We start from the raw sequence: 14,107 nt of genomic DNA, 5'->3' as shown, positions 1-14,107 counted from the left end.
AATGTTCCATTATCGTTGCTTTAAACAGCTGCTACAATTATGCTCTGTAACATGACTTGCCTTTCACCTCGGCTGCTAGCTCAGGCAGTAACTTACATTTGTCCATTTCTGATGGACTTTTCTTTATAATCGGCAACTGGGTGCATCATAAGTCACTGATTATGAAGAAATTAGAGACTGGTGTTTATACAGAGGTACAGGATCCCATGTATTATATAATGCTAAAAATGAGAATGCATGTATATTACACAGTCGCCACTGTGTAGTTATTGTTAGGACCTAGTTAGCATAGGAAGAGAGTTTTTTGGTTTGCTGATAGTGGACCAGTTTTCGGAATCTTCACAAAACTTCAGAAAAATTTTTGTCCATCTTAGCTCCTTTCTTGAAAGTTTCAGGGCATTCATCAAGCGAGGTCTGAGAAAAAATACGAGTCCATAAACGCAATTTCCATAGGGACTTTTGAACAGCAGAACAGCCCACATGGATGAATAGAATTACACCAAATTTAGCAGAAAGCTCGATCTGTATTTAGAAAGCCTGCTTTTCATATGTTGGGATGAATTTGCTCTGTAGCTATTGAGAAATAAAGGTTCAAATGTATGTAAATGACTGGCGGAAGCCAGGAAAAAAAGCCAAACTGAGATTCTGGCTTTGGAGGCTCAGATACTGACATTGGAGCAGGAACACTTGCTTACCAACGACTCAGGGAAGCTTCGACGCCTCGCTGATAAGCAAGCCCAATATAGACAACTAGTCACGGGAGAGGCCAAGACGCAGGCATTGGCTACTCTGCACCGCATATACGATATAGGGGATAAATCTGGTAAGCTTTTGGCGTGGCTCAGTAGGAAAGAAAGGGATGAGAGATGGGTGGACAAAGTGAGGGTTGAACCTGATGTCTGGGCCTGTACGGATGACAAGATAGCCAACGCATTTGCCGACTGCTATGAAACCTTTTACAGAGCCCGTGATTTAGGGTCCAAAGAAGATGCGATGCAATATATGGCAACTATTGCCCTTCCGAAACTCGAGGAGGCTGACCGAACGGACCTAGAGGCTGACATCACTGAGGAAGAGGTTAGGGTGGCACTGACCAGACTTCGTGCGGGGAAAGCTCCGGGCCCCAACGGGTACCCAGCGGAATTCTTTAAAAAGATGGCGGATATTCTGACTCGTCACCTGCTGGGCCTCTTCCGGGACGCCAAGGAGGAGGGACAGTTTCCTCTGGACCACAGACAGGCCACTATTGTCTCGATCTACAAACCGGGGAAGCCAGCTGAGGACTGTTCATCCTACCGTCCCATTTCCCTTCTAAATGTGGAGGCGAAGCTCTTTGCCACGGTTCTGGCTCTCCGCCTGCGGCGGGTCATACCGCAATTGATTCACATGGACCAAACGGGGTTCATCCCAGAGAGGGAACTAGGTATAATCTGAGGTAATGCATAATTGGCTGCGAGAGGTGGCCGGCAGGACAGAGCCACATTGGTTCCTGTCCCTAGACGCTGAAAAGGCTTTTGATGCTGTACACTGGCCCTTCTTGGAGGGAGTGGGGTTTTGACCCAAGTACAGACGTAAGATTAGTTTACTTTATACTGATCCTAGTGCCAGAGTCAGGGTGAACGGAGCAATGTCGCGGGCTTTCCCTATACAACGGGGGACCCGTCAGGGATGCGCCCTGTCCCCCCTCCTGTTTGCCCTATCCATCGAGGTGATGGCCTGCGCGGTTCGGCAGACTACGGGGATTACGGGATTTCGGGTAGGACAGGCCGGGACGCTGGAGGAGAAATTATCCCTCTACGCAGACGATGTTCTGCTCTACGTCACACAACCAGACACCACAATACCGGCCCTGTTCGCTGAGCTAGACCGATACGGCGCCAAGTCTGGGTACCAGATCAATTGGCCCAAGTCAACGCTCTATGACCCCCAGGTCAGGACGAATGGCCCCGGTTGCCGGAGAGATTACAGACGACTGGAGAGGGTTTTATGTACTTAGGGGTATTTATAACAACGAAAGGGGACGTATCATACGAACGCAATATCAACCGCATTGTCGGCAATTTTAAAACTGATGCCAGCAGGTGGCAATCGCTTCCCCTGACGATTCTCGGCCGGGCAGCGATGTTTAAAATGATCTCGCTCCCAAGATTTTTGTATGCCTTCCAAAATGAATACTTACCGGTACAACCTAAGGTTTTTCAAGATATTTACACGGAGCTGGGGTCCTACCTATGGTTGGGAAAGCACCCTAGGGTGGCGCTGGCAACCCTGCAGAGACACCAATATGATGGGGGGATTTCACTCCCGGACCTAGAAGCCTATTGCTGGGCGGAACTTCTGGCCCCCATCAATGAGTGGATACACGCACCTGCCTCATACCCCACCTATGCACTGGAAAGGTACACTATGGGCACACATACATGTTTCCACTACTTATATGGGGGGAAGGGACAGGCCAGACTGCTACTGGCTACTAAAATCACCCTTGGGGCATGGGCAAGGGCGACGAGAGCCATTGGGTGGGTCCATAGACCTACGAAGCAGACGCCGATCTGGGATTGCTCCTGGCTGAAGGAACTCGGCAAGCTGAAGGGATTTCAGGGATGGTGTGACTTAGGTATATCTACCCTAGGGGATGTAGTCAGCAGAGGGTCCCTAAAGTCATTTCCCTTGCTACAGACAGAATTTGGGCTCCACCGCTCCCAGTTCTTTAAGTACATGCAATTAAGACACGCATGGCGAGCAGAAGGGGCATTACAAGAGGCACTTCCAGAATAAGCTCCACTGGAGGGCCGCCTGCTACAAGAAAGGATCCCTGAAAAGGCAGTGTCCCTGACCTATAAAACTATTATGAATAACAGGCCGAACAGACTGGAAGGCCTTCGGGCCACGTGGGAACAAGAGCTAGGGGAGATGGATGACGTGGACTGGGGGGTGGTACTGATGCACCCCAGGGAGGTGGCTATTAAGTCACGTCCGTCTCATACAGTTCAAGATCTTACATAGGGCATACTTCGATAGAGTGCGGCTACATAAAATGGGAAGAGTATCAGACCCTTGCTGCTTGCGCTGCGGACATGACAGTGGAGATTTCTTACATATAATCTGGTCCTGCCCACACGTTCAGATTTATTGGGGTAAGGTCACTGCTGAATTGAGTGCGGTACTGGTGATAGATCTTCATCTGGACCCGAAGCTTATCCTCTTGGGAATGACCAATGACGTGGACTTAGCCCGTCCGGTGTTGATATTCCTAGTCTTAGCCCTGGTAGTAACCAAACGGGACATAGCTAGGAAATGGGGGGCACCGGCTCTGCCTCAGATAGGGGAATGGAGAAGGGGTATGGACATATACATGGTGGCCGAAAGGGTCACATACAAAGCGAGAGGATGTCCGAAGAAGTTTCGTAGAGTGTGGGGTAAATGGAGACACTATCATGGCCTAGATGGAGGACTATGAGGGGATGCGATTAGGTACACTTCTACTTGCCACACAGGGGAATGGGGTTTGATGCCGGGATTTTGTGTTCAGGAGACCTGGGGGACAGCTATGGCTAAGCGTTTGTTCTATGACACTGGAGTGCGATGCCTTGAGGGATGTGGGGGGGAGAAGGGGTGGGGGGAGAAGGGGTGGGGGGCGCAGGGATATTGGTTGACAATGACATGCCTGTTATGTGTGTTTCTTTACTGCAAAATAATAAAAATGTTTTACAAAATGTGTGTAAATCTGGGCAGCTGCATTCGAGAGTCCCACAGACATGCAATTTCAGATGACAGTGAGATCTGATTGGCCGTGGAGGCTTTTTTCAACATCGGTATCTCGCTCTCGCTAGAGCTTGCGTGGTGATTGGCAGTGGCATAATGCTAAATAATGCCCTCACCCCGTAGAATGTAAACAGGGGCCCCTGAGTCTCCCACATCTTGCTGATATTCCTTGACCTTGGGCTGAATGTCAGTCCCTTGAAGAGCTAAGGGGCCCCTGAAGGGTCGGGGGCACCCTGCATATAAAGGGTCTTTGTTACAACCTTGGTGATTGGCTGCCAGCAACATGACAAGAAATGTTGCGACTGCCATTTCAAGACACTGGGATCTGGTCCCTGTGTTTTGAGAATTAAAAAGAGATTATGTATAAGGGGGTAGGATAGGGGTACCCTCACCGACCGAACCTTGTAGGGGTCCCAGCAGGACCCAACCGGGGCCAGATGTCAAATCCAATTTTTTTGGTTGCCCTGATCCTGCGTGAACCTCGCGGAAGCCAACAAGACTCTCCTGCTCCACTGGAGTCCCATGGAAGCACAGGTGTATGAGGTGCATGAGAGTGCTGCAGGATCGCAGGAATCATTGAAAAAAAGGGGGTGTATATGTCTTTGTAGGGGCTGACTGCCAATGGGTGGTTGGGTGGAAGGCCTACTAACTATCCCAGAGGTTTGCAATCTTCCACTTTTTCCTGATTAATTCTGATTAATTCATCTTTAGACTGATTTTTCTACATTTCTCAAGCTCTCTTGTTCTTACAATTTAATGCCTATCTATTATGCTTATGGGCCATGGAGTTTGTAACATACAAGTAGAAAATAAACTGTTGCGGGTCAAAATAGTCAAAATAGGGCATTGCAGTTAAGTCTGCTCTGAGTTAAATGGTAGTGTCTATGTGGGTACAAAGTGTAAAGTCAGGGCCCAGGGCAATCCCTTGAATAACATAATAAAAAAAATGTGGAAAATCGTATCTGTATTGCAGCTCCAACACCAAAGTGGAGAAGAAAGGAAAGGGTAGGGATAATCGTCAATCGACATTCACCACATCTCAGAAGTAACATTACTGTCCTTTCTTTCTGCCATAAAATCTTAGATACAAGTCAGAATAACATGAACTGATCATAAGGCATCAGAGCACACAATAATACACAAAGCAACATTAATAGAGCATAGTCATTTAACCTTCTTTCAAATGTACCCGTAGTTCGTCTTCTATGTTGCCCCCAAATTGACCTTTAGTTTACAGATCAATGATGTGCCTTGATTTCTTTTTGCATAAAGTCAAGGTCCTATAGCCAACTCTAGCACTCTTCAGAACTTGCTCTATGAAGTAATAAGATAGCAGACTGCTGCTGTTTAAATGCACCTCTTCAAAGTGTCTGGCTCTCGTGTTCCAGAACCTCTTTTTAGCCTTGTGGGTGGTGCGCCATACATGCCTTTTCTTGCAAAAGAACTCTAAGACATAAACTACAAAGCCAGACCTGCAAGTAAGAAATTGTTTGATGGCCTTGGTGCCTTTGCCAAAAGGGACAGAATATTCCTTCCTATTGGTGCTATTTTTGCATGTTTTGCATCTGCCACATGTAAAGAAACCTTTCAGATGGCTAAATATATCTTTCTTTCTGGTCATGATGTCACTACACACCAACATATCTCTCAGTGAGTGACCCCCTACTAAATGTGATACTAGGTTTGTTGCCCAGTATCAAACCCAGAGTAAGGTCATTGCCTAAAATCCTCCAATCCCTTTTTATTGTCAGGCCAATCTTTCTGGAGTCGCGATTATAAGTCGTAATCGTCCTAATTTTGGCATCATCATCATCCGACTTGCTCTTGTTCTGACTTTGAAAGAGGATAGTCTCTTTATTTGTGGTATTGAATCATTCCACTGTTCTGCCCAAGACTCACTGTGGGAACAATTTCTCCTAGAACCAGCGTTTCATGATATTTTGTTCCTTGAAGTAAGTGTCATCTGTACTACAATTTCTGCTTGCTCTTAGAAGCTCACCAAAATGAATGTTCCATTTAAGTTTGTCAGGGTGGTTGCTGAGAGCATGAAACAGACTGTTCTGCAGTGGGCTTCTTGAATCAGCTATTTTATCATCTTCTCTCACCTCAACAGTGACACACTGACATCAAGAAATGTAATATATATATTCACTGAAAAAAACATAGGTTTCAGGCACGTTATAGTTAGGAATTAGCATTTACAAAACCTTAGAAAATTACTGAAAAAAACATAGGTTTCAGGGGCGTTATAGTTAGTTGGACATTTCACTCGTACAAAACCATTGAAATTCCCCCGTTATAGTTAGTTCAGCTAACTATAACTCGCTCGCTCGAAAATGCACTGCTGATGACGTCACATATTACATCACTCATGACATGGTCAGTGACATCACTCATGACATCACTGGTGACATCTCAAATGACTTCACTGATGACATCATCCTTGTGATAGAGTGGCAGACCTCTTACCCTAATATAACCTTTGATACACACACTCAAAAATAGAAACTAACATTTTCAAAGCAATGGACATTCCTAATTCCTAACTATAACTAGCCCACCAGGTACCTCCAGTATGCGCCAGAGAGCTGCGTTGCAGAGAGGTGTTCAGAGGCCATGCCCCTTTTTACAAGACTCTACAACGCAGCTCTGTGGCGCTTACTGTAAGTACATGGTGGACTAGTTGGCCCCCAGGGACCCTCAGGATTGAAGAGGAATTAATTCCCCAACTTAAAACGCGCCACAGGGTGTGTTTGCACATATGTCACCTCAGGCCCCTCCGCCTCCCTTCACCACTGTGCACACGCGCCCCGTGACGCGTTTTCAGTTGGGGGATTGACTCCCCTTGAATCCTGAGGGTGCCTGGGGTGCAACCAGCCCACCATGTACCTCCATTAAGCGCCACAGAGGTGCATTGCAGAGAGGTGTAAAAAGGGGCGTGGCCTCAGAATACCTCTCTGCAATGCAGCTCCCTGGCGCATACTGGAGGTTCCCGGAGGGCTAGTTGGCCCCCAGGGACCCCCAGTATTCAAGGGGAACTAGTTCCCCATCTGCAAACGCGCCAGGTGGCGCGTTTGCAGAGTGCAGCCGGGAGCCCTGACAAAGTGATGTCATTTGAGATGTCATCAGTGATGTCATTTGAGATGTCATCAGTGATGTCATCAGTGATGTCACTGACCATGTCATGAATGATGTAATATGTGACATGATCAGCAGTGGATTGCGGGTGCGCGATATATAGTTAGTACAACTAACTATATATGGAATTTCATTGGTTTTGTGTGAGTAAAATAAGGTTTTTTAAATGCTAATTCCTAACTATATATGGTGTATAACCTATGGTTTTTTCAGTGAATTTTCAAGGTTTTGTAAATGCTAATTCCTAACTATATATGGTCTATAACCTATGGTTTTTTCAGTGAATTTCATTGGTTTTTTTAAAAGCTAATATCTATAGCTGTAAAATGTATTCTTCTTTAAATCCAAAAATATATTTTATATGTTTATTAATAATTTTTTTTAAATATTTTTTTTGTTTCGCTCCCGGTCCGCGAACCGGGAAGCTTTCCGTTAGCTCAAATTGATGCTGCGACCCGGTCCGCGAACCGGTAAGAAATCAACATAGTGACGGTATCGCGTTGCCGCGTAATGCGTCTTATGACGTACTGCGTTAGCGCACCCGGAAGTGCCCCGGGGCGCGGACCGAGGCGCGAAACGCAGCTCTCCGGAAGCGATCCGCGGCGCGTCGCGAAAGCGCGATGTATCGCGTTGCCGCGTAATGCGTCTTGTGACGTACCGCGTTAGCGCACCCGGAAGTGTCCCGGGGCACGGACCGAGGCGCGAAGCTCAGCGACCCGGAAGCTAACCGGGGCGCGTTCCGCAGCGCGTAACATGAGCGTGAGAGGTCATGTGACTTGTTAATAAAACTTTTCATTGGTTCATTTCACTTTTGGTTTCATAATGATGTAAGGCTAGGTCAGGTGACCTAAAAATAACACTTTTCATTGGTTGAGAAGTATTGTTTTTCCCAAATGATGAAAACCCCTCCTTCTTTCCTCACTCTGACTTTCATCATTGTGAGAGGAAGACCTTTATTACTATATCAGAAATGGCTTCAGTAGTTGCTTCAGCTGGTGGACCCCCACCACCACCTCCACCTCCTCATGGGAAGAGAGGACCACCTCCCCAGGTGATGACCAACACTGAGGAGGAAGAGGAAGAAATGGATGAAGAGGAGGGAGAAGAACCACAGTTCTTAGAAGAAGTGCCCCGGGTTTCCCATAAGAAAGCCAGTTTCATCTGGCAGTTTTATTCGATCCCTCGTGGCCAAAAAAAAGTGAATGCGAGGTATGTCACCTGCCTCATCTGTAAAGAAAAATTATCCAGAGGGACGGATAAGAAATATAGTTATGGCAACCATACTATGCACAGGCACATGACAAGAAAGCATCCACTCAATTATAGCCGGGCGGAAATACGGGATTTGCAGGAAAATCCAAGATCTACTCCTGTGGCCAGATCAAGAATATCCATTTCATTGACACCAGCAGAGGCACGGGAAACTGTGCCAAACATACAAGAAAATTTTGGCCACATGATCCACACTTGTATGCACTGTCGTGCGTTGTTAGCATGTGGCAATATGAGCATAAATGCTATCAACCTGGCGTATGAACACCATAATTGCCCTAACCGCCCCCAGTAATTTTTTTTTTGCTCCTGTTGAGCCCTTTTCAATGCCTGTTTTTTGTTGTTTCCCCCCCCCAAAAAAAACCAAAAAAAATATAAAATCGTTCAAAAAATACAAAAAAACCAAAAAATGTTCAAAAAATAAAAAAAATATAAAACAACAAAAATATTTAAAAAAAAGTTCTTTTCAGAACTACCTTCCCTTTCAAAAAAAATTGCTAGAACGTTTAGCACTCTGGCAAGCTCTATTTCTTTTGGTTCGCTTCCCGGTTAGCTTCCGGGTACGCGGACCGTTTTAAAAAAGAGTAAGTATAAGGAAAGTAAACAGAGAGTGATGTTAAAAGAAAGACAGCTATAGGGAGTAAAGAAGAGATACTGTTTAATAGATCTATTTACCGAAGAAAAGACGGAAGAGGGTATAATTGTGAAAAACAAAATAGATAACGAAGTGAAAGAAAAAAAAAGAGAGTATAACATTAACAAAGAAGAGTTTCTTGGAGAATGTGAGTGAATGTTCAAAATAAGATTAAAACATGAGGAATAACAGAGAGAAAAAATAGAAAACAGAAAACAAAAAATAACAGAAAAAGATTAATTGAAATAGCAAAGAAATGTAAGTAACATAGAGCCATATCATCAACATAGGCAATAAAAGTTTTGCAGCTTTTATTGGCAGAAATGTGTCGCTAAAGCTGCTTTTGCGGCAGAAAACTGCCGCTAAAACCACTTTTGCACCAGTTTTCTGCCAATAAAAAGAGCAATAATTTTATTGGCTGTGTTCATAATATGCCCCTTAGTGTGCTTCAACTACACAGAGAAAGCATTATGAACAAATAGTGATAGAGTGATCAGTCAAAGACACTAAGAGTAATAGAGACGGAGTGAGTGAACAAGAGTGAGGAACTATGAGAAGAGAGGGACTGAGAAAAAGAGTGGAAGGAGTTGAGTAAGTAGGTAATAGAGAAAGGAATGAGGGAAGTAGCAAAGGCAGGAAACTGAGGGTTAAAGAAATGAAGCAGTGGAACTAATAGAAGTTAAATGTGATAGAAATGTAACGAAAAGAGTACAAAACATTTACCTTATAATTGTCGTTAAATTACTCACTTTTTGTTTTTATACTTTCAATCTGTGAAAGAGAGAACAAACATTTGAAAAATATTAAAACATGTATTTAAAAATTACAAAAGACAAGGGAAAAGATTGAAGGACAAACAGTTTTTCAACAACTTTGACACTTACAGAAGCTTCTGCTTCTCCAGGCCCCCTACACAGTCCTAAAGATATACATTTTAAACTAACAGTATCTTGATGCAGATGAAGTGAGGCCTATCTTAAAATATGGTGCATCTTTTGCATTGCTGTTGTCTCGGAAAAGTGTCGCAAGACACTAAAATTTTAAATAATTGCTTCAGGATGCCAATAAGATGTCTCCTATCCAGAGGTTTGTTTGAGGTGAGGCCTACTCAGGGTTGCAGATGAAATTTCGAGTTGTTGAAGAGAATAGAGGACATAATATATGTGAAGGTCTACCAATGAAGTGAGTCATGTCCACTGCACTCTTGAACAAAGTCCAAACCTCCTATGTTTCCCTGGACAGACCTAAACTTGATCTACACAATGTGCTTCGTAATGATAGGAAACACAGGTGATGTAAATGAAATACGTGCAATTTATTTTGCTCATTTCACAATCACATCACTTGTGTTTCCTTTGCTTAGGTATCTCATTGTGCAGATGTAGTCTAGCATATGAAAGAATACGCAGAAGCGCAGCACTGCATGCAACAACTTTGACACTTACAGAAGCCTCACCTTCTCCATGCCTCCTACACAGTTCTACATATACATCATAAATGCAAACAGTACAGAATTAATTATACATGTTAAATGGTTTATTTTTGCTGTTCTCAGAATGTATCAAAATTCACTAAAAACAGTGACTTGAAGGTATTCATCATATAACAGCGGGGAAAAAAAACCACAATCAAAATGATTGTGTTTAAAAAACCCATACAACATAACAAATCAGAATTCAGAACTCCTTAAAGTTAACTTACTTTCCATGACGTCAAAGGATGTCCTATGAACAGCTTACACTCTGTTGTGCTGTTATTACTTTCAGCCCGCCACTTTCTGAAAGAAAATCTCCATCGTTTTTAAAAACATGTTACATGCAATAAATGACTTCTTGCTCTCTACCACAAGTTTCCACAAGGCCAAATCTTGTCAGAGCCATTTATAACTCTTGGATTTCTTGTAAGCCAATCCCGTCATTTGGCATTTCTGCAACTTTCAGAATTAAAATGTTGAAGATCATTTTCACAATCCAGGAATAGTAATATCTTCCTCTTCTTGCTCAGTCATGTTCTACATTTCCTATGACACTGATACTGCTTACTATGAAGCAGACTTACACTAACTCTATGACTAGTACAATTATTTAATTCTCTACATCACTTTCAATCACAAAGCAATGTAAAACAGTAGACAGCATTGCAGACTTACATTCCCTCTACTCTATGTTTTGATTGGCTGCTTCAATTAGCTTATAAAAAGAAATAGTTTTTCTGAACTCATTCAAAGTGCACTTATTTCTCCATGACGTCCAGTCTTATGGTTAGAAGTTATGTCTCTGAACTACACTTATCCTCTAAGGCCAAATTGTGTAGGGGCCATTAGAACTTCTTAAAATTCCACAGAGCACATCCCAAGATTATTTCCCTAAAGTTTTGGTTTTAAAAACACCAGGTAAGAGTTTTTAAGGTCATACGGCAATTTTTTTTTGAAAATTAAAACAGAATCGTTGCAGAATGACCAGCCATTTCTAGACTTTAAATAAGCTGTGTAATGTCCTGATGTTATTGAAGGGCCGTCATGATATATAATTGCTGCAGTTACAAAAGTCCTTCCTGATATTGACAACTGCGAAGCTACAAAATTTTTAATTAAAGTTGTCAATTTTGTTCCATCAGGCCTACATCGTTGGAACATTAAAATGACATACTGGCCATATGTTCGTATAAATAATGTGGACATCATTTCAGATTTACATTGGCTACACTCCATGTTGTGATCAGCTGCTTTTACTAGCTTATTAAAGGAGACTGATTTACTGTCTGGCAAAGTTAAATATATAAATCTTTCTGAGTCTACACTAGTAGTACTTGATACCATACAGTTCTCGCAGTCATGCTGCCATTGATAAGAAAGCCCAAACAGCTGATCTACATCTACACCTTCAGCATGCAATACATCAAGCATATACATTAAAAACTCCTGACAATCTTGCTGAATATTTTGAGAGAATTGTGTTTGGCCTGAACATCTGTCTAACAGATTTCGAATTTCAGACACACTTTCTATGTTTGTTCTATCAGTGCTACATTTCTCTAACACAGAATTTAACAAACTGCAAAATCTTTGATCAGAATTGACCACAATCTCTTCTTTTACATTTTCTAGAGAAAACAAAACATTAACCACTACATTAGCATAGCAGTTGACACCAGAACTGTTTTCAAATTGAAAACCAACAACATCTTCAACAGAATCCTTTTTGTTTCTGCTTGTAATTTTAGGTTCATCGACTTTTCGTCTTTTTGCTACAACCTCCCCAGTATTGGTCACATTTCTTCGTTTCCGGCCTACCACACGTTTCTCAAACAAAGGATACTGAGGCAAATGTGGCGCATACTCTCTTCTTAACCTATTGTATTCCTTAACACAATCTAGATCCGCACAAATGTTTGTGACATCACACTCAATCAAGTACAATCCCGATAAAGTTCTAACTCGTGACAATGCCACATATGCCATACCCTCCTTGAACACAGAACTGCCAATATTCACCAATGCACAGTCTACACTTAAACCTTGCGATTTATGGATTGTCACCGCATATGCCAAGCAAACAGGAAACTGCTTACGGCGAACATATAAGTCTTTTACAAGCAAAAATCTAGCAGAGCAACGACCAATTAGCTGTACTTCCTCAATGCCATCAAATTTAATTTTTAAAAATTCAATTCCATCTCTATTTCTGTATTTTACAAAATCAACAACATTACCCATTGATCCATTTACCAGACCTCTTTCAACATGTAAATTCCTTCTTAAAATTATACGGCAGTTCAAGCACACATTCAGAGTCTTTTCAAAACCTGCAGTTTTAGATATACTCTTCTCTAATGAATCCAATTTTGTTTTCAGATTCTCAGACAAAATAATTGTTGATCCCATATGCTCTACTCTGTCAATAGCTTCCAGTTTCACAATCTCTTGCTTTTCTAAATGCAACATTTTGTTGTTGAATTTGGCACATTCTGCAAGAGTTGGCATCAAACATATTCCAGATTTCTTATCAGTAATTTTCTGAAAAATATTCTCAGGCACAACATCTTGTTCTGGATATAAATTTGACAGTAATCGTGCATGTAAAGCTTCTTTCCCATGCTCGGTCACTTTTCCAATTCTAACATCTTGTAGAATAGTCTTGTAAACTTCATCCTTCGCCTGACGCATATTTTCATGCAGTTCAGCATAATTGAAGTTTAACCATATATTGACGTTGCCAATGCTGCCTAGGCACTTCCTGGTATCTTCATGCGTGAGCATTTTGAACACAGGTTGCCCTTTCACTGGTGTCAGCTGCAAAAGATCTCCGAAAACAATGATGTGTTTGCCACCAAATAACACATCATACTCTGTTTTGAGAACTTCTTGCATTCTCAAATGCACAAAGGCAAGCATGACATTGGAAACCATGCTTACTTCGTCAATGATAAGAAGTTTCATTTTCCTCAAGATTCTTGAAACTTCAAAACAAGCATCTCCAGATAGCTTGTGATATTGTAATTTGTTGTCATGCTCCACTGGCAGCATCAGTAAACGATGTAAAGTAATCCCTTTAATGTTATGTGCTGCCAGTCCAGTTGGAGCGGTGACAACACAAGACAGCGATGACTCTGTCCTTTCCTGCAAATAGCATGAAATTGCTTTAATGAGGAAACTTTTTCCAGTTCCCGCTTCTCCACTCACGTACAGTCGGACAGGCTTCAACGACGTACATGAGCACTCTTTCTTGTCATGACTTAATCCATGATCAATTTGCATGGTAACTTCGTCATATATTTTCCTCTGCTCAACGTTGAGTTGTCTTTCCAACTCTTCTAAGTTAACCGCATCCTCCTGAGCATGTGCCATGGCTCTTTCCACTTCATTCATGGCAGTGGCAGCTTCATTTTCGATAACAGGTCCTCCTAGTGGATCCTGACTCAATGAAGCAGAACTCTGACTGTCCTGAGAACTGTCTCTGGCAATCTCGGCTGCAATCGTTGCTTCCTGCTCAATTTCCGCATTCAACATTTCTACATATTTGGGAAAAGCAGGACATTCTATGGTCTCCTTGGCGGCATTGAAAGAGTCTTCGTAACAGAGGAAATCTCCAAGCAGTTCCTCTTCTGCACGCCAAGGCTTGAAAAGTTGCAAAAGTGCTAAATAGAAAAACTCCTTTTTTTCAGGAGATTTGCCACTCAATTTTCGATGGTTTACCAAGTGGCATTTTCTTTGCTTGACCAGACATCCCTCACTTCCTATTACAGCATACACTCCTTTCTCAGTATCTTGTTTGATGTTCCTCTTGAATATGTAATTTT

This window comes from Lissotriton helveticus, chromosome 2_1 (assembly GCF_964261635.1).
Source record: "Lissotriton helveticus chromosome 2_1, aLisHel1.1, whole genome shotgun sequence".
Taxonomy (NCBI): domain Eukaryota; kingdom Metazoa; phylum Chordata; class Amphibia; order Caudata; family Salamandridae; genus Lissotriton; species Lissotriton helveticus.
Note: the sequence above shows the minus strand (reverse complement) of the source record.